Here is a 24,816-nt window from a genome sequence, read left to right on the forward strand (position 1 = left end):
ATGCTCTTTTACTTTGTACTTTCAAAGCCTTTGCACACGTGTGATTTCCTTTGATATTTACAACACTCCTCTCAAGTAGATCAAGGTGGTAGATACTGGTTTTCCCATTTTAGAAATAAAACAACTTCATTGAGTTAATACCATTTGGCCAGCCAGAAAGAGAGAGAAGAAAATCAGGATTTTAGATTATAACTGTATAGCTCCTTTGCTCCCATTAAAATGCATGCTCTTTAGTCATCCTTTCACACCAAAGTACATTCATACCCTATTCCAATACAAATGAAAACATCAGTTGCAAGAATCAAACAGTACTTCCTCCAAGGAATGTTTGCAGACATGCCATTTGGTATGGTGGCTTTCTAAGCAACAGGGGCAATAATGATCACAACTTCCATTCACCTCATCTTTTTACTTTCTAAGGTGCCTTTCATTGTCCTTTATACCAAACTCAAGGAATATACAGACTAGGTGTTTTCACTTTGTTTCATTCACTCAGCACTCAGAGAGGTTAAGGAACAAGCTTAAGACTGAATTGTGGACTCTAAGGGATTCAGCTAAAAATGACTCAGGTCACCTGACTCCCAAGTCAGGCACCTTGGGTCTTGCCAAATAAAAATGTCATGGTATAAAATGCCAAATTCCCCATGAAGCTTACTGTAATGAAATTTGATTTGTCTTTAAAGTAAAAAAAAAAAAAAAAAGGAAATTGACACAAAGACCATTTAAAAAATATTTCTTCTTTCTTTATGTTACAGACAAGCAAGCTAAGTGCTTTACAGAGATTCTAAGTTGCTTTATGTTTTGAGCATCACGTATTGATAAAACTAAAACTTTCCATTAGGAGCAACACCTTTAGAATACAAGCGGGAGCATCAGCCCCAGGCTGTAGTTGCACAGCACCCTTCTCTGCATTCCCTGTGCTCCAACCAGCTCTCAGGCTCTCACATTTCGTGCCATATTAGCGATAGGCTGCAACAAGCAACCTGGAATACAGTCTTGACTGTGTCACCAGAAGCCCCTCCTGGCTTAAGGGCTCAGTGTGTGTTTCACTTCTTCAGTTACTCCTTGAGTTCCTACCAACTCTCTCCTTGGCCCACTTTCCAACCAAAAGGTCAGATGCTGGACAAAACAGGCTGGGAGCGCTTTCAGGCCATTCTCAATTGCTTCCTTCTGGGACTGCACCTACTGGTCCTGGGGCATGGGAAACAATCTGTGTGGCAACACAAATTTCTAGTAGCAGAGGAAGATCGGGGTGCATATTTTCTCCCCTTAAGTGTATTTCTTAGGAAATTTTAAGGCAACATTAAGCTTGTGAGTGAAGGGAGCATGGTTATTCTATTCGCTGTATTTTTTTTTTTTAAGTGTGCAGAGATTAGGATGCTGCAAGAGAAGATATACCAGTAATGCCCCCAAAGTGCCATTCCTTCAAGTTTAGTTGGTTTTATAGAAAACTCCAAATGTCTATGATAACTGAAGAACTCATACTATACAGGTGGAGATCCTTGAAAAACCATCACACCACATGGGGAAGCAGATGGCCTTCACCTCTATACACGTGTATTCGCCATGGAGACATCTTGGGTTGGAGGACAATGGGAAGAATTAGCCTGCAAGCACCTGGTCTGCAAACGCATGGGCAAACAGGGCTACTTGAAAACCTACTTCATATTATTCAGCAGTCATCCCTGAATGCATCCTTGAAGCTGCAAGACCAGAAGGTTAATGCAATGCACCAACCACAGCTGCTCATTTACTTATTTACTTTTATTGCACATAGAAAGCAGACATTTCAATTGTTTGCAGCCATAAAACCACTGCTTGGATGAGACAGACATCACGACCACCCTACAAGGCTCCTGTGTGTCCTTTAGAGTTCTGTCACCATGAAGTAGTTTTTTGAGTTCTAACACTATAGATGTGTTTTACCTGTTCTTGAACTCTGTATAAATGGAATCAATCACACATACATCTTTTTTTGTGTGTCCAGCTTCTTTTGATCAACATAGTATCTTTAAGATTCATCCATGTTATTGTGTTTATCAGTAGTATGTTCTTTTTACTGTTGTGCACTATTACACTGAATGACTAAATCAAGATTTTTCATTCTTCTATTGTTGAACATTTGGACTCTTTCCAGTTCTGGACTATTATGGTAGATTGGCTTTACACTAATTTTCCTTGCATACAAACCTAGGTGGGCTGTTGCTGAGTCATAGTGTAGCTTTGTTGAAATTCTGAGTTGTTTCCGTTCTTCCATGTTACAGACATACAGGATCTCTGCGTGTGTAGGGTATGTGTAACTTTAGTTGATGCAGTATCCACTAGGATTTCAGTTTTGCCGAAGGGGGGAAAAACAAGCAAGATAACAAGCAAGCAAAAGCAAAATAAATGATAGGAGAGTTATTTTCTTTGGCACAAAATAATCAAACTGCCATGCAGATAGGCTTTACTTTATGAAACTGGTCAATTTTAAGCTACGTGTTGTTTATTTGAACTTGTCTGCAGGCTACCTTCCATTTGTAGGTTGCCTACAAACATGTTTTTTTTCCCCTTGCATAATCAGATTCTTTGTTGTTAGCATGTTTTTGTTTTTAGTAAACCAGTCCTCAAAAATTGGGAGATTTCTTATCAGAAAATTCCAGCTTTCAAGCTTCTCCTAAAAAAGCTGGAATATCTGGTAGACCTGAGTCCCCATTCCCATAGGCCACTAACAGAGTAAAGTAGGTTCCATTGCACACATGCCCTTGTTTGCACAGCACCCACCACCACCACCTGTTTCTTACACTGCTTGGTCTCTAAAGGCATGAGAACGTCTACCCTATGACTTGACAGTCAAGTTCACTCACACTTCTCTCACTTAGAGTACAGGAATTTGGAAATTCCAAGGATGAGAGTGTTCTGGAGAGTTAAAATTTTGTCTTTTCACATGTCAAACTTTGAAATGTGTGGAAATCTTTCCAGAAAGTACAATATACTAACCTGCTTCCAAAAAATGGCTGAAATAAGAGGGACAGCTCAGAGAATGCTGAATCTGTGTGTCAAATGCAGCATAGGGAATATGGAGAGGAGAACAAGCTGGGCTGGTTTCTTCTGATGGAGAGAAACTTTACTCAGGATATATGCCCACAGGCCCAGGCTTCTGATCAACATCTGTTAACCATGTGAGCAGGATGTTTGACAACAGATGAGAAAAACGGCCCCTCTGATCCATTCAATTAAATACTTCCTGGACCAGACTCAATTCCATTATGATGAGTGCATTGGGCAGTTGCTAACTGCATTCATATATTTTCCTGGTGCCAAAGATATTACTAGGGAGCCAATGTTATCTCATTTTGGCAGTATGCGTTCTAGATAATCTGAAGATTCCTTGTGCTAAACTACAAACATATCCTGGATACATTTTTAAAAATGATAAGTTTTGCTAGGCTCACTAGACAGTAAAGGAAATATCTGGCCACCCCCACCCTGCCAAAATGAAGGACGGAAAAAAGAAATAAGAGAACTTATAGAAAGATCTGGAGACCAACTCTCGGTCCCTTTGCAGAGCAAGGCAGGGCAGTCACACCTCCAAGACAGAATCTAGAATGGAACTTGGGAAAAGGAACAGAGGAAGCAAAGCAATACTCTCCCCCGGAAAACATCCCCATTGAGGCCCTAAGGATTCCCACATATTAACATTAGTAATCAAATATCCCAATCACATGAAGAAAAATGCCAGCAAGAATAACAGTTAACAAAATGACTAGTTTTCTGCATCCTTTGTACTTCATCTACAGATTGAGCAGCTAAATACAAAATAACTATGTCTAGGGGTGCCTGAGTGGCACAGTCAGTTAAGCCTCCAACTTTGGCTCAAGTCATGATCCTGTGGTTTATGAGTTTAAGCCCCATGTTGGGCTCTGTGCTGACAGCTCGGAGCCTGCTTTGGATTCTGTGTCCCCCTCTCTCTCTTCCCCTCACCCGCTTGTGCTCTCTCTCTCAAAAATAAATAAAAGCATTTAAAAAAAACCATAAAATAACTATGTCTAAAAATGTAAAAACAATTGAAAATGGAAGATGAGCACAAGCTGACATAGTATCTTTGCCATCTATAAACTCAGACGTGGAAACTTGGTAAGGGACCATGATATTCCATGATTTATAAGCTCTTGACTTTTTTTTCCTGATTATCCAGATTCTGCAACATCCCCATCAGCTGTCCAATTATTTTGTCCCAAAGACTTCCATGCTGTCTTGGCCACTGTCAGATCCCAGTGGTTCAAGGCACCCTGACTGGCATTTTAATTGTGCTCCCCTATGGCAGTTGGGTCCACATTCCACTAACAGTAAGTGTAGCTACTGAGCTCTGCTATTCTGAGTCCCATCATCTCAGTGATATTAGCAAGCTCAGCTCCTAGTGAGTATCTCCAAACATCAATCCAAGCAACAGATGGCAGCCTTTACAGAGCTTCTCAAAGAGGCCAACCCTCATCTCCAGAGAGTACCTTATTGTCTTTGTGAAGGGAGTACCCTCTGGGCCCTCTTGGTCAGTTAGGAAAACAGTCAAGTGATAGATTCCCAGACAGTACCTAAAACTGTAAGCATTCCTTTTCTGTGAGCCATCTGATCCTTTATCAAGGCTCTATCAAAGAAACTGCAATTTCCTCCTCATTTGCTATAAGCCATCATAGCATAAAGACTTCAAAACACCATCCTAAGAAAACTGTCAGGGCCAACTTCAATCTTTTGTCTTTGACAAAAGATTAAATTTGAGTTATGTGTGAGGCCCCCATATTAATAAATTCTCACTGTTCCAGCTTCCATGTGGGTTTCCCCTTCCCCTTCCCGGATATACTCAAGGTCGGCATCCACGAAGGTTTCCTTAGTTTTGATGGCACCTGTTACCCAGGTACTTCAACTTTTCAGTGAGTGGGCTCTTTGTTCCCAAAGGGCTAACACTCCTTCTGCTGACACTATACTCATCGTCACCTTGCAGCAATGAGGAGTGGCTGAGAAAGATCTTAAGGAGAATGACGATAGTCTTATGAGGAACCTCCTTTAGGTAAAATACTAGGCTGTTCTTTGTCAAGGGAGAAGGGATTGCTCCTGTCTTCTGAGATAGTTTAGGGGTATTTAAATGTTCAAGGTTGTCAAGCGCATCCACCCCAATGACCTCATCCCATCTCAGCATCCTTGTCAGGGCCCTGAGTTTGAAACAGGAGACCCTAAAAAGCTATGTGGTCTCCTCTTAAGCTCTGCCAAACTTACAGTCAGATCCTGGGCTAAATTTCATCAGTCTGCCCTACAATGGCTGGAAAGAAGTCTCCTTGAAAGCTGCTGCAGATGCCCTCTGTCTTTTAGAGCATGCATTAAGTTGGCAATTAACCACCCTCAGCCTAACAATCTCTTTCTGCAGGTCACAAGTAGACATGCTGCTGAACAATCCATGTAACCGTCATGGCCCTACGAGTTACTGTGTGCTGTAGCTGCTAAATCTCCCTCCATATCAGTGTTATCTCCATTTACTACAGGTGAAAGCTCAAATAATTGTGCTGCTGCCCCATACCAGAGTTCATTATCATTCCAATTTCCCACAAAACAAATGTGAGCCCTATTGCTTTCAGACAGATCAGTAATCCAATTCCAAAATCCAATTCACAGGATATCCTTTCTACAACCACTTACTTTAGCTTAGTTTCCCTAGGAAACTGACCTGAGACAAGTATTAAGTGCTAATGCTTTAATTGGAATATGAAATCCCAAGGTAGGAAAAAGAGACAGGAAATGGGGCAAGGAAGGATAGGAAGAGGACAAGGTAATAGGTTACTAGTCTGGCCACTGCATTACCAGGAACTGTGAAAAAGCACAGGCAGTAGCTCAGCAAAGGCATCCTTGAAGTGACGTGGAGCCCCTTTAAACATGCTGTACAGAGACATATGCCCTGGAATAGGCCATCAGAGAGAGAAATTGAGAGGGAATTTAACTGCCTTGCTTCCTCTTCTCTTCCACAGGAGCAAGCTGCTAAGATCCAGGTCAGTGGTTGTCTGCCAGGTATAATTTTGTCCCCTAGGGCGACATCTGACTAGATATTTTTGTGTGTGTGTCTAGAGATTTTTGCTGTTGTCACAGCTAGAAGGAACTATTGGCATTAAGTGGGTAGAGGCCAAGGAAAGTGCTAAACACATAATAATGCCCAGAAGGTTCCCTACAACAACAATTATGAAGTCCAAAATGTTATTAGCCCTTCTGTTGACAAACCCTATACTAGGTGATGGTAAAGCCAAGAGAATCCAAAGAAGTGCCTAAGAATGTATTTGGCAAAACTTCCCAGCAGAAAGACAAAAAATGTGGAAGACATTTCACAGAAAAGAAAATACAAATGGAGAAGAAAACATGAAAAGATATTGAACCTCATTAGTAATGAGAGAACTCAAATCATGATATCATTTTACATATCAAATCATTTTATGATATCATTTGATATCATTTTATCATTGTACATATGATATCATTTTATCAACTGATTGGCAAAAATTCAGATATCCACAACACCAAGCAAGGGTAATTCTCATTTACTGCTAGTTGGGAACAAATCTTTAGGAAAGAGTTTAGTACTATGTTGTAAAGTTGAACACATACATATTTAGGTGACCGCTTATGCCAATTTGTCTGAGACTGTTCTGGTTTTAGCACTGAAAATCCTGTATCCTGGGAAAGCACCCAGTTCCAGGCAACCTGGGATAGTTGGTTTCCTATATATCATGCATTCTATCATGCTATCTATGCAGATAGCCTTGAAAAACTTGCACACACACTAGTAGACATATAAAAAATTATTACAGTATCATTTATTCTAGTACAAAATGCAGAATAAACGGAAGAATAAGTTGTGATATATTTACAGGATGTAATATTACTTAGCTGTGAAAACGAACTACAGTTACATGTAACAACATGGATGAATCTTAGAAATGTTCAACGCAATGAGCATATCTTTAGACTATGAGTACAAAATCATTATAAAGCTCAAAAGGAAGCAAAAATTAATAATATATTAAACAGGAATATATTCATGTTTGGGCCAATTTTTAAGCCAAAACAATGGTAAATGGTTTATGCAAATTTGGGACAGTGCTTCCCAAGGAAAAATTACTAATTAGTAGGTCCCCACAGAGTGTTCATGGGATTCCGTATCTTTGTTGTCAGCTTTAACTATATCATTTGTTGTTTATTTTACTTTTTAAAAAATTAATCCTTATCTTAGTTTTTAGAAATAGGTAGCTAACAATCACCAACATATTGGCAAGACAACAATGAATCGAATACATTCCACAAACCAAAAAGGGTGTGTATTTTGGCCCTGGGATCCCCATTCAAGGGTCTGACCAGCATTTATTTCCGTAGCCTAGTTCCCATCCTGCCTCCAAGAAGCTGGTGATGCTATCTAATATCAGCCTGTTAAGGCTCACACTAAAATTTACTGCACCTGGTGGCTTGGATGAGCACCACACTAAAACACAGGCCCAGCGGAAAAACAAAAGTCACTCGGGAAAATTATAGAATAAGGCTTCTACTTAATTTACACAATTCAGTCTCAAAGTGAAAAATCCATGAACTGAAAATTACCATTTCACACACACATCCCAATGGAACCATACATGGAAAAATCTCTTTATAAATACATCCCTGATGTCAATGGGGCCCAGCTGCCTCACAGAAACCTACCCCAGAAACCTGTCCTTGTGAGAGTCTGGAGCCTTGATATTTCAGTTTAGGACCATAATCCCAAAATCATTTATTTCAGGCATACTTTATTCTGTGGGTTTCCACAAAAACCCACTGACCATGCTTAGCATGCTGTGGAAGGTGCATGTCAGAAAGAGTTTCTATCACGCAATCTACATCATTGCATTACCTCCCTGAAGCCACAAGATACATACACTGAGTCACATGCATTCACGCCTATTCTCAACCTCACCTTTTTCTCCAAGCATCCACCAAGGTATTTCCTCCCTCCCTCCCTCCTTTTTTGAAATAAATATCAATCCTACAGATCATTTCCTAAGAGAAAATCTTATAATTTTTAACCATATTGCTACAGCAATCTGGGTATCCACCCATCCATCCACTTATTAACCTTTGCTCCTCTTCCTATTTACTTAACATTTTTTTCTTAAACAGATTATTCTTCCTGCAACTCAATTTTTATTTTCTAAATTTGGGTACACTTACATACTTCTAACCTTAATGCTGCTCTCTCTCATGGTGCTTGCTTCCTTCCCAGAGCTATATGCCTTCATTATGGGGCTCTGGGTGTCTTTGAACACCTGCTATCCTCCTTGCCTTCAATTCACTTCTTACTTTATTTGGCTGGGGAACACCTAGTCACCCTGTAAGCTTTAATCCAGATGTTTCTCTTCTTGGTAGATCTACCACCCCCCACCCCCCACTTCCTGTGTCAATGCCCTTTTGCCATGTGACCTTGAAGCTCCTCTTACCAAGAGGTAGAGTCTATTTTTACATCTGGGCTGGTCCTGTGATTTAATTTGGTCTATATGATGCAGCAGAAGTGACTGTTCTGAGCTGAGGCCTCAAGAAGCCTTGCACACTTTCATTCACTCTCAAACTTTCCTTAGCCACCATAGGAATAAGTCCAGGCTAACTGCTGGAGAACTGAGTTGATCCAGCTACAGTCAATCCATTACCAGATATGTGAGGGGAAGCTTCTTTGACTAGCCAACTCTCAGCCAATATTAGCTGCAGATGAATGAGTGGACCTACCTAAGATCAGCTAAACCTGGCCCACATCAGACCTTCTCAACCCACCCACAGATTCAGAGTCAATAATACATGCTTACTGTTTTCAGCCATAAGTTGTGGGGTTACTTCTTATGCAGCAAGAACTGATGCCCTCCTTCTTATTCCTACTTAATAGCAGATAATACCCTTTCATTATAGCTCTTATTACACTACATGTTTTCTTGTCTTTCTCTTCCTGTTCTCCTTGACAAGGGCATTTTTTTTTGTATCACCAAATCTAAATAGCTCCTGCCAACTTTCAAATAAATGGGTGTCAGAAAAATAATTAATTAGTTAATTAAGAATTACATTAATGATGCCCAAGGGATGGTGTTGAAGGCAAACCAGAATCTGAACCCCAGATATAGTCCCTATATGTCTTACTCCAGAGAATTTGGTTAAATTTGTTCAAACTTACTGCTCATCTTTTTTTTTAATTTTCTTTTAATGTTTATTTATTTTTGAGACAGAGAGAGACAGAGCATGAACAGCGGAGGGGCAGAGAGAGAGGGAGACACAGAATCTGAAGCAGGCTCCAGGCTCTGAGCTGTCAGCAGAGCCCGATGTGGGGCTCGAACTCACGGACTGTGAAATCATGACCTGAGCCAAAGTCGGATGCTTAACAGACTGAGCCACCCAGGCACCCCATACATGCTCATCTTTAAATGGAAGACTAGCATAAATATATATGCTTCAGTACTGTAGTGATAAAATATATATTTCTCCTCCCCTGTACCCGGCACTGAGTGACTGTTCAACAAATAAGAATTAAATGATGAAATGCATGTAATGCATTTAATATAGTACATGGCTTAGTACTTGATAAATGACAGCTCTACTAATATTATTATGAGCATCACTGTTGTCACTTCTTATATAGAAACTGTCAGGGCTCCATCCATATCCTCTTGGAATTCATCATTTCTGTGCATGCTGATCTGATGGTGGCCTCCAACGGGCAAACACCTGAGATTCTTTGCCTGAGGCTTCCTCGTGCTGCTGGAGTCCCTTTGGCCCACATCTATGGCAGGCCACAGTGGCCAGGGAGTTCCATTCAGGGGAGCAATCTTCCATCAAGGCAGATGGCAGAAGGTGCTATATGTCCTGATTCCCTTGCCCTTGATTAGGATAAACCCAAGGTTTGTCCTATACTATATCCCAGAATTGCCTAACGGGATCACCCTCCTCTTGGTCACAGTAATTATAATGTTCTTTTCCTGTTTTCCTTCTCTTCCCCATCTCACATCCCCACTTTCCTACAAAGGTATACTGGCATCACCTTCCAAATAAATACCAGTATCCATTTTTTGTCTATTTGATTCCAGGGAAATCAACCTAAGTCAACTACTATTCTTTCTGTTTTATTTCATCTTTATTGATTTAGAATACAATTACTTTTTCCATGAAACTCTGACTTGCATTTGAAAGCCTACCCTTTTAATGATCTCCCCTGCTAATCTAGTCCAGTGGATGACCAATCACAGAATGAGTATACCCTTAGGTAAAACCTAAAAACATTTATGTTTTCTTGGGTGTTTTCGTCATGGCCCAATTCTCTGAGTACATGAGGATAGGGTTAACTTTCAATTGATCTTGGGTAGTTCTGTGCTTATGTTGAAGGGTACCTGGAACCATGGTATTGATTCTTGCCCAAGACAGAAGTGAAATGTAATAGCTAGTGATTTATAACGTGCGGTTAGAAGTCCGAAACTCCCCCAAAGGCATATGGTACCAGCCTGTCTATGCTGTTTATTGAAACTGTATGGATTGATGGTTTACACCTGTTTACCTGTTCACAAAGCCTGCTTTTAGCTTCCTGAGCTGTGGGGTCTAAAATACTTCTCAGTACGCTTGATCCTTGGCTCCTGAGACCAAGGTATCACACTTGTATCTTGATGGTTCATGATCTGAAGACTAAGATGTGTGATGGAGTAAGGACTCAGAGCTGCACCTAGAAGTCTTGGTTTCTTCTAATGCTTGCTATGTTTTCTTTCTCCTGCTGTACCCTTTCCTTTGTTTCATTAGAGCCTTACATGTGTATACCTTGTGAATCTCAACAATCTTTTCAATTACCTGACACTGTATAACTACTGTACTGGACCTGTTTTCTGATAACCAAAGGCTTTTGAGAAGGGTTTGGGGTGGAGAAAGGAAGGGTTCCCACAGCACCCAATTTTAGAGCCACTTCACAGAGTTACTACTAGTACTGGGAAGCAGAACCCTGTACTTTGCCGAAGTGCTTACAATACTGTTTGAGTCACCCTGAAAATTCTTCTGAACACAGACTTTGAGGTTGGCCCATTCTCCAATAGTGGCTGTTGGCTTCTTGAAATCTTAGACCTATCCACCAAGGTCATTGCACAATTCCTATCCTCTCTTCCCCTCCTCTGTGACTTTGCTTATGGTTACTCACTCCAAGACATAGAGCCCTCACAATCCATTAGGTTGTCTAGTGAACACTGCTTAAATCTACATATTCTTGTCTTTGTGGAACACCAAGGTTAAGTTGTATTTTAGTTTTTGCTTCAATATTCCATTTAGGAGTAATCCAGTATGGAAGTTATACTCTTGAAGTCATGCTTGAGTGACTCAAGCCACTAGTCCTTAAAAAATGCATAGGTTTCTTATCTAGAAGGACACCCATCACACAGGCAACCTCTACGTGATGGGAGTAACAATGTTATGAGAAGTCAGAAACCCTGCTGGAAGCAGGAGAGAAGTTGCACAAGCATCTGGAAGGCTCACAACTCCAAGTGTTATGAGATAACCTGCCTAGAACTTGAGCTTTCAGGGCGGAACTTTATTTCTTTCTCACAACTTGACATCAGCCCCCTCTAAGTTCAGAAGCACACCACAAACATACACATCAGATGCTGCTCTTTGTTAATGTGAAAAAAAAAATACCATTTGACTGTTATATATTAAAACACAAATGAACAACATACTCTTCATATGGAACTTAGAATTATGTCCGGGGATTCATAAATAACATTGGCGATCATCTAATTTAATCTAGCTGAAGCAGACCCCAAATATATTTTAAATCCATTTATCCCCAATGCCATGTCCCTAAACCAATTCACCATCATCTCTTGCCTAGGTGACAGCACCCTGTTTTCCACTGTCACTGAGCCCCCACCCCTTAGCTAAGCATACTAGAAAGGCCTTTTAAAACTATAATATAAGCTCGCTTCTCTGCTAGTAACTCTCCAATAACTTCTACCTCCACTGGAGTTAAATCCAGGCAACTTTCTATACCTTAAAGGTTCTCCAACTTCATCCCCTACCTCATGCTTCTCCAAATCCCTTCTCCAAGCGATTTAGGTCTGCTTTCTGAGCCTCAAACACATATGTCCAGATCCTGGTTCATGGCACTGAAAGGTTTTCTCTCCAAACCTTCACTCAGCTGGCTCTTTCCCATCATTCTACTCTCAAGCCAAGATTCTCTGAGTGGTCTTCTCTGACACTCAAACTAAAGTAGCCCCTCAATCACCCTGCATCTCACTCACTACCCTATTCACCATGTTTGCAGACATGATTAACAGCTGTTGGTTTCCTGTGCATTTACTTACTTATCTCCTCCAGCCAAAATGTCAGTTCCTTCAAGGCCATACCCTTATGTTTTCTGTTTGCTACCACATTCCTTGTGTCTAGAAGAGTTTGCAGATATATAGAAGCCACCCAATGGATATTAGTTTAATAAACATTCTCCTCTTTTTTTTTTTTTTACCATTCCATATTTTTACTGAAATGCACTTGACATAGAACATTAATTGCAGGTATACCACACAATTTGGTATTTGTATCTACTGCAAAATGATCCCTGCAATAAGTCTAGTTAACATCCCTCACCCCCACAGTTATAATTTTTTTTCTTGTGATGGGAACTTTTAATATCTACTCTGTTAGCAACTTTCAAATATACAATATAGTATCGTTAACTATGGTCACCATGCTGCACATTACATCCCCATAACTTACTGGCTTATTTTGGAAGTTTGTACCTCTTGACCACCTTCACCATTTCACTGACTGTCCACCCGCTTCCTCACCTCTAGCAACCAGCAATGTGTTCTCTGTAACCTTTAGTTCAGATTTAAACAAAATTTTTGTAGATTCCACATATAAGTGAGATCGTGTGGTATTTGTCTTTCTCCATGTGACTTATTTTACTTAGCATTATGTTCTCAAGGTCCACCCACATTGTCTCAAATGGCAAGACTTCCCTTTTTATGGCTGAATAGTATTCTGTTGTGTGTATGTATGTGTGTGTGTATAAATGATTTAAAATAAAATTTAAAAATGCAAAATCGTACCACAATTCATTCCCCTACCTTTTTATGATGGCTGTGGATGAATCAGATTCCAGAGGAGTTTGGCTATTTATGTTCTGCAACTTTTTGTTGGATTTCTTCAGTGTTCTTCATTTTTCTTCAGTGTTCATTTTGGCAAGAGGTGGAAGCATTTTGCCACAGTGTATTTCTGTAACAACATGGTACCAACATGCGTCAGGAACCCACCAACATTATGCTCTGTTTAAAAATAAACACACACCTCACTTACTTCACATTCCCCTACATGCTGCACATCCTTTCTCTACTGCTTCCATCATTTCTGAGGCATGCGGCCGCTGACCTGTTATTCCCTGGACCCCCCGGCAGTGTCAGGCTCCCCCTTAGCACCTCTCCTGCATCTGTCATAGCACTTTTCCAAATCAGTCCCCTGTGAGTCCAGCTCTCCAACAGATGGTGAGCCCAACGGAGGCAGGAACTGTTCCCATGGTCCCTGAATCTCTGGGACTGAGCCCACTAACTGGTAATTGCACATGTTTAGTGCAGAGATCCTCATTATCTGCAGCAGTCACATTCTATAAGGCAGCCGCAAACACCAGGTTAGTGAATGCTGACCCACTGCTCCTCCGGGAAATCCAAGACTAGGTTTCTCCAAGTCTCTGATGCTAACGTGCTCGTCTCTGCTCACCAATCAACCGATACATAACCTTGTTTGATAGTTTCAGGTGTGTTTCTGTTTAAAGACACATTTCATATATATTGTTGATTCATCAATGGTCAACTTAGCCAATAGCACCAGAACTCATGTCTGAATGAAGACAACCGAAGACATATTATTTTTTCCATACAGCACATCACACTGAGGAGTACTAGACAGCACTTTAGCACTATGCTGGGGGGCCGTTTCACACAGCAAAACCACCAACAAAAGCACAGAATTGCCAAAACATGTGAGGTGGTGAAGTTGCAAATACAAAATCTATGAATAATCAAGACTACGTACACACTGGCTAATTCAAAGTTATATGTATATCTGTAAGTTCCTAGTCTTGCTTATGGTCCAGCACAGCACTGCCACTGAAATAATAAACACTAATGGTAGGATACAAAGGTACTAAATACAGATTTCATAAGCTTCATGAAAGATCCAAAAATTGAAAGCAGTTATTCTCTCCTATCCTATTAAAAAGACAAATTCCAGGTCCTAGTTCTTTTCTTCTTCCTGATATTAATCACTGCTCATCCAATTTTCAGACAAGTCCAAAGAAAACGTCCCTGAAAATAATTATAGGTTGACAGTCTACCCTATCCATTATGGGACAACCCAAACTGTTTCCAGAAGATGGCTCCATTTTTCTCCTTGAATAGTAAGAAATACCTGCTTTTATTTCATTACATGCATCAGTTAACTGTAGGTACACAATGTACACACTTAGTATGCTTGTATTTTCTGTAAAAATGCCAGTACTTTATGATCTAAAAAATGGAGGGAGCACACTTTAAGTATCTACTTTCCTGTGCATTCAAAAAAATGTTTAAGACTTCCTTAGGAATACAGATTTATGTTTTAAAGCTGTTGCAAGGATTTTCCAATTAAGTTTACTTCTTAATATTTAAAACTGGTTAAATTTAAACTTGATTTATTTGTAGTTCATGGAAAGCAATTTGTTGGTAAAATCATCATCTTAAAAGCATGCCCTATGTTTTAAACTACGATTGCTAAGATCAGAAGTTCCTAAAAATGAATGTCTTGCATAGATAATGAAAAATCCTAGATAGTTCTGAAAGCTCAGTTGTTGCACGCTTTAATTTTTTTTAACATGCTTTTAATTTAGTTCAAAATCAGTTAAAATATAAGTAGACATAATTTACTTTTAAAGTCTGGTGATTTTCTCTTTATATATTTCAGAGTAGCAAAAAAATAAGTCACCATGTCAGGAAATGCAATTTCAAGCCTGATATAGCCATATGGGTCTGTCATATAACAGTAATATATTACAGAGAAATATCTTGATCCAGAAAAGTTAAGCAAAATAAATGCATGTTTTATTCCTTATTAGTACCATTATATTGCATTTTCTATATAATTAACCAATATGGTGGCTGTACGTTTATTTTGTAAGAATTGGCATGATTTTTAATTTTCTATTTATACTACAAATAACCAAATTTAAAAAGTCAGATGCCATAAATTTAATATGTGCCTAGAGTGTCACTAAAACTCTCCTCTCAAATTGTTTTTTCTTTAAACATGCAGCTATGAAACCTTTACCTATACATCTCTGTAGAGCCATATTGCCACTCGCTATTGACCTAGAAAAGGCACTCTGAATGCTCAGTAGACTATGTTCGGATAACAGCTATCCCACTCTGAACCTGCTGATAATGTACCTCTTACTATGAGGTATCGATGCCAAATAAATTTATTTGCAACCTTTGAAGAGGAAGGGCTTGACTTTGGAACCAACAGACTTGCTCCAGTGTGAACTAGCTGCACAGTTTGGGCCAATTCATCATTGCTCAAGTTTATTTATCATCTGACAAATGGAGATGGACACAATCTTCCGCAACATAGAGGGGTCCTTGGGGTAAAGTGAACATGTCCTATGTAAATTACCCAGCCAATCGTGAAGAGTAAAGAATGTTAGTTCTGGTTTTTAGGAAGTACAAAACCAACCCAAGTAGCATTTCGGACAACTAAATTTAGCTCTTAAAACCAAAAATCAGTGAATGATTTGCCAAAGAAACAATCAAAGGAAAATTTAGAGTTTACCCACATTTTTTCTTACCAGCAAAATAAGCATCTCTAGATGTGTCTGTTATAAAAATAGAGATCTACCCAAAGGAGAGTAACTAAGTCTTTATCCATAAGTCTAAGCTAAGCCATTTTGTACATTTCATTTCCATGGATTCTCTGGTAAACTGGCCCCTCAATATTGGACTCCTTGACCATCAGATCAAATAAAAAAGCTTCACTACAAATGGCACCTGACTCAGAAATGGATATATTATTGAGCTCACTGGCCAATTACTAAAAAACTCTATTTTATGTAAAACATAAAAACAGAACAAAGATTTGCTATCAACTCTGTTAGTACAAATACTTCTAGCCCTGCACACGTTTTTCTTCTCTCATTCAAGAATAAGAGCACTTATGCAGATCATTTTAAGGTGGTTTAGACCCGGGGAGGAAATAGGCCCATCAGCCTTGCAATCTAAGAATATTTGCCGCATTATTCACCCTTTTATCCACTTCTCCTGGTACCCAGAAATTTGAGCTTGTGAATTGCAGATTTTTTTTCCTTCTTTCTCTCTCAAAGAGAAAAGGCTTTGACCTTATCCTCATTAATAGTGAGTTCTGAGCAAATGAAGTCCAGCGGATTATGAAATCATGAAAGATGCTAAATACCATCAGGTCAAAGTCTTCCAACAACTCCAAGACATTGGGGTAAGAGGAGAAAAATAAATGGATTGTATGAAGAAAACCTGTAATTTATTTCTTAACCTTTTTTTTGACTATGATAGAATCTTTCCAAAACAAATTAATATGGATCATCCTTCTTGAAAATATACCTTCATCACTGTGCCATTTTATAACAGCCTTTTCTTTATGTCTACTTTATGACGTGGATAATTCTACACTTTCAACTAGATGTAGCACTCCTCATCCAATTGGAAAACTCTAGATACACAAAAGGATCTCATTACTGGGTTTGACAGTGCAAAAGCCAAGCAGAAAACAAGCTGGCAGAGACAGTTTAATATAAACCTTCTCTGAGGACTTGAAAACAACATTAAATTTGTTTTCTGCTCCTCATCTGCCCCTTTGTGATCTTTGTCTCTCTATATAATAAAATATTTATACCAGAGCTCAGCAGCCCTTCCTCTTTCTTCACTGTTGGAATAAGGTGTGTTCCATTCCCTGGGAGCAAACAAACAGAAAAACTAAAAATCTGAATACATAACTCTGGGGGAGAAGAGAACCCCATACACTGAAAAACAGATTTTCTTTCATTCAAAGCAAGGTAACTGACATAGGGAACTGCATTTTTGCAGTAATTATTTATGCACCTGTCAAGTGTGCCAAATCCTCTCTAGGGAAACTTCTAGGGGGCCTATAGAACTATTTGCTGTCGTTGGATTTCCTCTAATGTGGATGGAACACTATTTTGGTTTTTCTTCTCAGGGAATAATGAACCTCGATTTTCTAAAACCAATCTCATCTCTTCCTGCAGGAAAATATCCTGTTCAAAAGTCTGGCCTCTATGAAACCTTTCCCCTGAGACGATGGAAGCTTTGAGCTTTACAGGACTGAACTGAACTGTAGGTGGTATTCTCATGTTAACGCTCCTTTCATTTGCAAGAGCAGTTTCCTTGTTGGCTTTTATTTTAGGAGTAACTATTCTTTAGGCTAAAATCTGAGTAAACAATTAAGTTTGGATATATTAGTTTTCCAGTTGAATAGAAAAGGCACTTTGAATTTTTATTTGGGAGATACCCCGAGTTCTAGCTCCTCTGATAAGTACTTGCTTTTCAAGCTTGATTGACTAAATCATTCTGTATCAGGGCTGCCTTATCTCAAATGACTGGTAATGCCACACACACACTTACACATCTTTGAGACGGTTAAATGCAATGCTGTAGGTGCAAGACCTTTAGATACTCTGAAGTACTATACAACATTAGAAGAGTTATTTTAATTCCTATGTGTTTCAGTTATATAATCTGATACAGAAAAGATAACAGCTCAAAATTTGATGATAACATCTCTGAAATATGAGGATTCTCTAACTTCCACTTCCACGGATCTGCACCTGGCCAAGCTGATGCTCCTGAGCTTAGATTTTCTGAGATAATGAAATGGGGGCGATAGTGGGGTATATATATATATATATATATATATATATATATATATATATATATATAGAGAGAGAGAGAGAGAGAGAGAGAGAGAGAGAGAGAGAGAATGGGCCACCATGGAGGCAGTTTTTATAACCACTCCTCTAAGGCAGGGGTTCTTTTTTATTATTTATTTTTATTTTTGAGAGAGAGAGTAAGAGAGAGAGGTAGAGTGCTAGTGGGGAGAGAGAGGGAGGGGGAGAGAGGGAGGGGGAGAGAGGGAGAGAGGGAGGGGGAGAGAGGGAGAGAGGGAGGGGGAGAGAGGGAGAGAGGGAGGGGGAGAGAGGGAGAGAGGGAGGGGGAGAGAGGGAGAGAGGGAGGGGGAGAGAGGGAGAGAGGGAGGGGGAGAGAGGGAGAGAGGGAGGGGGAGAGAGGGAGAGAGGGAGGGGGAGAGAGGGAGAGAGGGAGGGGGAGAGAGGGAGAGAGGGAGGGGGAGAGAGGGAGAGAGGGAGGGGGAAAGAAGGAGAGAGGGAGGGGGAAAGAAGGAAAGAAGGAAAGAAAGAAGGAAAGAAGGAAAGAAAGAAGGAAAGAAGGAAAGAAGGAAAGAAGGAAAGAAGGAAAGAAGGAAAGAAGGAAAGAAGGAAAGAAGGAAAGAAAGAAAGAAAGAAAGAAAGAAAGAAAGAAAGAAAGAAAGAAAGAAAGAAAGAAAGAAAGAAAGAAAGAAAGAAAGAAAGAAAGAATGAATGAATCCGGAGCAAGCTCCACTCTCACCATGGAGCCTGACACAGGGTTCGATCCCATGACCCTGGGATCATGACCTGAGCCAAAATCAAGTCAGACACCCAACTGACTGAGCCAGCCAGGCTCCCTAAAGTAGGGGTTCTTAACCGGGGTCTTCACTTCAAGCCCCTGGGATCATTTAGATAGGATTTACGGGTTTCATGAATTGAGATAAGAAACTACCTATTTTCGTTAGCCTTTAACAGGCAACAAAACCCAGGAATATTCTAAGGGTCTGTGACTGAGAAACATAAACCTTTTCATACCACATTACGATTGTTGCAGACACCATGAAACATCATTTGCATTCATCACTACTCTAAACATACACCACTTATTAGGTCTGCCATTGGATATTGTATTTCAAAATCAAGTAACATATCACCATAACACAAATTTATTTTTGTGTTTTATGTTTTGTGTTATTTTATTTTTTTGTGTTTTGTGTTATTATATATTTTTGTTTAGTTTATTTTTGTGTTATTTTAGGTTTTGTAAACTTTATGTCAACATAATTGGTTTCCTTTATAACCCTAGGTATTTTATTTAATGCATTTTAAAACATCATGTTGTCACTGTGGTAACCTAGCAATTCCATTCCTACCTATCTACCCAAAAGAACTAAAAACCAATACTCAAGTTCTGGTACAGGAATGTTTATAGCAGCATTATTCACAGTAGCCCCAAAATGGAAACAACCCAAATATCCATCAACAAATGAAAAGATAAATAGAATGTGGTATTTCTATACAACAAAGTATTATTCAGGCATAAAAATGAAGTACTGATACATACTACAGCGTGGACAGAACCTCAAATATGCTAAGAGAAAGAAATCAGACACAGTCACATGTGGTAGGATTCCACTTATATGACATATCCAGCACAGATAAATCCATAGAAGGAGAAAGAATGATGGTTACCAGGGCCATGCGGCTCAGGGTTATGAGGAAGACTGCTTTCGAATGGTGGAAAGGTTTTGGAACTAGATGGAAGCCGTGGTTGCATCATGTTACAAATGTATTAAATGCCAGAGTTGCTTACTTTAAAATGGTTAATTTTATGTCACATGAACTTCATCTTGATAAGTAAAACCAAACAAGGTGCTCAAAATTGGCTTCCAGCCTTTCTGGGATTGCCAAAGAAGTCCACGGCACAGCAAACACATAAAATCCCTGATTTAAAGGTTCCCACAGCCTCCTCTTCCTTTGGTCCAACTGAAGATGCTGGGCTTATTCCACAGTTATGCAAAGTTCCCTAGCATACCAGAGCACCGGAGGCCTGAAGTTCAAGTTAGCAGGAAACAAGGATGTAACCAATGAGCACTACACTTGCTGTTAAGTCCTGTCTGCCACTATGTTTCTAATATAGACTTACAGATATATTCCAGGAAACAGAGAATGATAAAAAAATTTTCAGGTAAAGACAGCCATTAGCTACCACAACAAACTACACATTTTAAACGAGCAGAAGCGGTGGACATTACTTTGGCAGTAGTACGGTTTTCCCATGCTGTCGGTTCTCCTGTGTACCATTGACTCTTTTAGGAATATCTTCATGCCAGGTATGATGCTCCTAGAACTTTATTGCACTTCCCTTAGGTGGTGTTTTTCATTCAACAAATACACATCCACCAGTAACATATGTTACAAAGAAAGAAAAAAAAACTGGGCAGGAATGAGAATGACAGCAAGTTACTAGAAAAAGAGATCAAGAAAGAGACTCCCAAGAGGTGGCATTTGAACAGAAACTTGAATAAAGTATTTGATACTCATTTCCTCTGTATTACTCGAATGAGCATTAGTGAGTATCAAACAGTGAGGTGAACGGTATTCTAGGCTATGGGGATAACATGCGCAAATGTCCGGAGGTCATGAATGTTCATGGAACAACACTGAAGGCCCATGAGGAACACTGGAACCAGTGGGTAAAGAATGGAATAAAAATAAAGCAATGCCAAGTAGCCACTAACCAGACTGTGGATGGCCTTAGAGATCATGGGTAACATTTTGGATTTTATTGTAAATCTGATGGGGAAGCCATTGGAGAGCTTTGAGCAGAAAGTGGTGTGATCTAATTTACATTTTAAAACTATTCATTGGGGAGCCTGGGTGGCTCAGTCAGTTAAGCGTCCAACTTTGGTTCAGGTCATGATCTCACGGTTCATGAGTTCGAGCCCCGCGTTGGGCTCTGTGCTGATGGCTCAGAGCCTGGAGCCTGCTTTGGATTCTGTCTCCATCTCTCTCTGCCTGCCCCCCCCCCTTCCTCCCTCCCTCTCTCTCTCAAAAAATGAATAAACATTAAAAAATAATTTTTAAAACTGTTAATAGATGTGGTAGAAACACAGCAGGTGGGCAAGGGTGAAACACTAGTTAAGAGGCTATTTAGCAGCACAAACAAAAACCATTAGCAACTTGTACCAGGGCAGGAGTAGTGGAGACAGATGACTCTTTGATGGGTTGGCTATGGTGCAAGAAAAGGAACTCCAGCCTGAGCAGGGTGGACAGGAATGTCACTTACTGAGCTGGGAGGCAACTGGAGAGGAGCAGCTGTAAGTGGAACTATTGTCCATTTGGGCTGCTATAACAAAATATAACAGCCCGGATAGTTTAGAAACAACAGAAATTTATTTGTCACAGTCTAGAGGCTGTAAGCTAGAAGTCTGAGATCAAGATGGGAGCACAGCTGGGTGATGGTTCTCTTCTGGGTTGAGTTTTCACTGGTAGAAGGGGCTAGGAGCTCAGTGGTATCTCTTTTATAAGCACACTAAACCCATTCATGAGGGCTCCACCCTCACAACCTAACCACCTTCCCAAAGCCCCACAAATTTTAACGCATGTCCTGTGTGTAGGACACAAACATTCAGACTGTAGCAAGTGTGTTGGTCAAGAAAATCAAGGGTTCAGTTTAGAACATAACAGATTCATTGCAAACGGTGGCTGAAATTCTTTGTCTTCCACTGTATCCATGCTTTTCAGCAGGTAACTCTTGAGGCCCCTCCCTCCCTGACTCTAGGTTTAGCTATGTGACTTGATTTGACCAATGAGACATTAGCAGCTTCCCTGTATTTTCAATTACTTGCACATTTGTGACTTTTCTGGCATGTCTGACACTACCGTAAATATGTGTCCAGGATAGCTGATGTAGAGATAGGGAAAGAAACATGGCCCTGATCACGCTAGCCAAAACCATCCTACACACGTAAATAGCCACCTGACAAATAGGCACAAGCCCAGTCAACTACTAGCAGGACCATCAGGTCATCCTACAGTTGACCCGAGATGTACAAGCAAGCCTGGCTCGGATTAGCTGAACCCTGCAGAGTTGTGAACTTAATAGATGTATGATTGTGTGGCTGGTTGTTACACAGCATTTTCATGATGATATAAGACTGACACAGGATGTTTCCTCTTCACCCATACATGAGAACTGCAGTGGCGGCCCATCCCAGCCAGTCCGAAGAGTCTGTGTGTGACAGAATCCTGTTCTAACATTCTAAGCTGCTGTGTTACAAACAGAATGCCATAGGAAATTAGTAACCAAACCTGAATCATAAATAACGAATGAACCACAAATTCCAGGCTCCCTCACTTGTAGAAGCCCATTCGAAGAAAGGCCCAGCCTAGGTGACTGCAATTAAGTTTTTTAAAAATCTGTAGTTTAGGAAAGTTTATTAAGATTTTTAATACTGCAGTATATTTTAAGGATTATTGTTAAATTCAAGAAACTTCTCTCAAGTGTAAGATTTTAGGGCATTTCAGGACTTCTTTGGATTGCCAACATTCAACTATTAATTTGTCATCAATATCCTCATTGACTTGGCTTCTAATACCATTCTGCACAAGAAGGAACAGAGACAAATATATCATGAAGCCAAAGGCTCAAGGCCATTCACTTGTTTATGGACATCAAGACCCTGAGAAGGACCCTAGCAATATGTTCATATGGTCCTATTTTCACAAACCAGGCAAAGTAAGATATTTTAACAGCAACTGGTTAAGACAGCTGTCTCTTTACATTCCAACTTCCTACATCACACTTCTCTATGTGTTGCGTGGAGTTGGGGTGGTGATGGTTATTTTGGAGCTCTAGCTAAGGGGGAACTTGAGCTGAGGATGCATTTGATTTGTAATTAGCGGGCTCTATTTATGTGTTTTGCAGTAAATTTCCATTATATTTCAGTATTGGTGGTCATCTCAATGCAGCAATGACTTCTAAGAATTCTCCAACACCTCCCTGTACTGACTGACCTGGCATCACAGCACAGAGACGCAGGACTTGTGAGCACATTGCAACATAAGTGTGCCCAGCAGCTCTGGAGGCAGGTGCATGGAGGAAGTCTGCCTTTTATAAAGCTTCTTAAGTCACGCAACATGGGTACAATACTTCATATGCTAAAATGTGTTCCAAGAGCTCACGAAATTTTTGTTTAGAAACTTGATGTTTGAACATACCATCTAACTGCAATATGGTAAGATGTTTTCAAGGTATCATTAAAACAAGTGAAACACTAAATCTCCCTGCTTTGATCATATAAGAAAGGTACCTTTTTTTTTAAATTTTTTTTCAACATTTATTTATTTTTGGGACAGAGAGAGACAGAGCATGAACGGGGGAGGGGCAGAGAGAGAGGGAGACACGAATCGGAAACAGGCTCCAGGCTCTGAGCCATCAGCCCAGAGCCTGACGCGGGGCTCGAACTCACGGGCCGCGAGATCGTGACCTGGCTGAAGTCGGACGCTTAATCGACTGTGCCACCCAGGCGCCCCAAGAAAGGTACCTTTTAATGTCATCACTGTATTTATTAAAGAATGGAAGAAAACCTAAGAAAAAATTGAGAATATGAGACAAACAATTAAAATAATGAACCAATAACAATCATTCTGAAGCCTCTGGTACCAAGAAATTTTCAAACCATACCCAAAGCATTAGGAGGGAAATTGTCAATCAAAGTAACAGATTGGTTCTTGTTTGATAATTCAACTAATAAAGAGTGAATCGTATGAACACCGGAAAATATTTAAATTCTTCCTGATTTGACACAAATGAAGAATGTGAAGATAACATAGAACTCATCACAGTCATAACAAGAAAGACATTGATGAATTGATGAGTAAGTGGTGATGCAGGGCATTGAAGAATATTAAGATTAGTCATCGTGCAAGGAAACTTCAAATGCACTGAAATCTTGGGCCTCCTGTATTCAAAACATGTGATAGAGCTTTTCCAAAATCCGGTAATTTTTAAAAAATATTACATGTTGGAGCCACCTGGGTGGCTCAGTCGGTTGAGCATCTGACTCTTTATTTCAGCTCAGGTCATGATCTCATGGTTTGTGAGATGGAGCCCTCCTATTAGCATGGAGCCTGCTTGGGATTCTATCTCTCCTTCTCTCTTCCCTTACCCCCCTCTCCCTCAAAATAAACAAACATTTTTTTAAAAGAAGTTTACAGGTAATTTCTGATAAGCCATAATGCCAAAATACACTTTTCTAAATATGGGTAAAAAAATAAATTTCGATCAGACATCTTAACAGAAAGGCTGCATTATATTTCTATTTGCTCTATAAAAAAAGTTTCAAAACAATTTTTATATGTAAAGGTAAAGAGATAATCCAGGCATTTTCAGCCAAAATGTATATGGGTCAAGGTATTACTGGGGTGGAGTGGGCAGGCTATTAATAAAAGTATACTGCTTTTCTGATTTTGTGATAGTTCCACTGTTACCTCTTTAGCTTTTGTAATTTGTCATGAATATTTTACTCTAAATATTCACATTCCTACTTAATTTTGTATCTCCTGACACACCTTTGAAACTCATGGATCTTTAGGTTTATGGATCTTGTTTGCTGGGCCATTGGTTACTTTTTCCTCAGTATGATTACTCAAAGTTTAAATTTAAAAAGTTAACTAAAATGTATGTACAAAGCATGACTACCAGTTCAATCAAATTAGAAATGTCACAGTCCAAAAGCAGCAGCTTGGGTAACCTTGTCTCTGTGATGGCTACACACAGCAATTCCACTTCTGGACTTCATCTTCAGCTGGCCGTGCGTGTCAATAAATTGAAATCCTGATAAGGGTAACTGATTCTAAGTGAAACTGAAATTAATCAAATTCATGAC

At 39.8% G+C, this 24,816-nt stretch overlaps 1 protein-coding gene across 8 annotated transcripts in view; it reads right to left on the bottom strand.

Moving 5' to 3' along the window:
• PAK5 (p21 (RAC1) activated kinase 5) overlaps positions 1–24,816 on the bottom strand; it is a 320,788-nt gene that overhangs the window by 154,545 nt on the left and 141,427 nt on the right. For all 8 annotated transcript variants that reach the window (XM_023251465.2, XM_023251462.2, XM_019826827.3 and 5 more), the window contains one exon: positions 13,116–13,263. The gene's annotated coding sequence lies outside the window, so the exon portion shown is untranslated. The remainder of the gene's footprint in view (positions 1–13,115; positions 13,264–24,816) is intronic.

Source organism: Felis catus, chromosome A3 (genome assembly GCF_018350175.1).
Source record: "Felis catus isolate Fca126 chromosome A3, F.catus_Fca126_mat1.0, whole genome shotgun sequence".
NCBI classification, from domain to species: Eukaryota; Metazoa; Chordata; class Mammalia; order Carnivora; family Felidae; genus Felis; species Felis catus.